Source organism: Morone saxatilis, unplaced genomic scaffold, assembly GCF_004916995.1.
Source record: "Morone saxatilis isolate NCDOM2014 unplaced genomic scaffold, NCSU_SB_2.0 Contig5, whole genome shotgun sequence".
Taxonomy (NCBI): Eukaryota; Metazoa; Chordata; class Actinopteri; family Moronidae; genus Morone; species Morone saxatilis.
In genome coordinates, this window is record NW_023340095.1 from 16640388 (window position 1) to 16642429 (window position 2042).

Consider the following 2042-nt stretch of genomic DNA (forward strand, 5'->3'; position numbering starts at 1 on the left):
CATTATATATACCTAAACACACACTACCAATATCTCATGCTGCCATGCTGATTCCATAATGGTTCACTGTTGCCTCAAGGCAACATATGCAATTTTCCATAACGGTACGTTGTTGCCTCAGGGCAACAGTTGCATTTTAACAAGTTTCCATTATTAAATTAGAAAATAAATTGCATGAAACTATCAAACATGAAGGTTTACTCACCTATTAGTAGGATGGAAAAAGGCCAGGAAAATGACGTTTTAAGAGCTTTTTTGTGGCGCAAAATGGCGAAGCTGTTTCCTTTGGAAAAGTCTGCAAAAAAGGGTTTCAATATGGCCTCCTGAAAGTCATGTGACAAATTAAAGCATTGCTATTGGTTTCCTATGGTCTTCCCTCTTTTTTAAAGTATTGCATCATTCAAAAAGATGCATTGTGGAAATTTGACAGGCCAAAAATGGGTATGTTGTCTGAGGGCAACATGGTACCATAGAGGGGTAAATGAAAGAAAATCAGGGTTATCCATGTCCATGTTGTGCTTCCTTCTCTGAGTGGAAAGGCTGTGAAACTCATTAACATCAATCAAATATATTCCAACTTTCTAGCACCCTCAGGGCCCGTACCACTAAACTATTACGGTGGAAAAGTGTACAAACGAACAGTTGATTACTATTATTTATTTTCTATAAAGTAAATAACAGCCTCTCAGGAAATATTGTGTATTTCCACAACCACACTGAGACCATTTTCTGTCAAAAATAATTTTCCAGTTAAAGTGAAAACATGGACTTTTGAACATCTTAAACAAGGGACTTATTATCACTGATACAAATCATGGGAAATTAAACCACAAACCCTTTTCAACTGTGAGAAAAACATATGTGTGAGGGAGAGATCTGTAAGGCCCTCATCACTGAAATTGTTTGTTTGAGGAGGGCTGGTGCTGGACCTCCTGGATGATAGCTTGACGCACAAGCTCACGAGGACAGCCCCCGCCTGCCAAAGTCAACAAGCGCAGACAGACCAACGTTAATTACCAAAGAAGAATGGTACCCCTGTCCTCCAAGACACAATGACACCAAATGATCAGACAAAGGAGCTTTTCACAGACTGACGGAGGTTGCAAAAGCAAAATAAATGGATAAATGGACTGAGGTCAGTGAGTGGAACATCAACACCAGGTAGTCTGTCAATGGTGTGTATGTGCATACGCCTTAAAATGACCATGAGCTGGCAAATGTTTTACAGATATACAGTTAAATTCTCTATATGTACAATGATTTTCTCATATTTAACGAGGAAAATAAGCAGGAAGTGTACGTCTTAAATATGAGACATACACTCCCTTTTTCCATCGTAAATCTCACACAGATTACACTTTTAAAAGAGGAATGTCTGCGTCATTACCTAACAGCAGACCTAAACTAAAATGCTTTTGCTGCAGGTCTGAGAGCTATTGTTTGCTAATGTGTAGAGTATGTGTGTAGAGTATAAGCTGAAGAGTGTTTTTCTGTGATTATAAAAGCAGGGTAGCTGTAGCTGTGTCAGAGATTCGACATGGATGCAGGAGGTAGCTATTGAAATCCAGAGGAAGGAGCAGACATTCTAAACAATCAGGACAGCAACATTCAGAGCTACGTTACTTCAGCAGTACTATATTTGCATGTATATCATGCGTAAAGGGTGTTTGTTCAGATATCTACGTCAGTTGTTGCAGCAGAGAAGAGCTGTTTTGTTTTGGCTTTGACCTTGTGAAAGATAAGCTGGCAGGTTACACTGACATTTTTTACAATAAATAAGCCAGACGTAGCCATCATGCGCTGCTCAGGTCAGCAGTGTGAACCAAGTGTTAGTCCTGTTATTACATTATCTGCAGTTATTACGGATGCGCAGTTATCAGGATAATACCCCAATAATGAGTTTTAAATTATACATGTATATATAAATATACTCTTTATGTATCTGTAAATATTCACCTTGCACTTGTATTTATCAAACATATTCACATCACAACGTACGTGCAGCCAGCCTGGTTTCTGTAGAGTAGTTTAGAGATTAATTC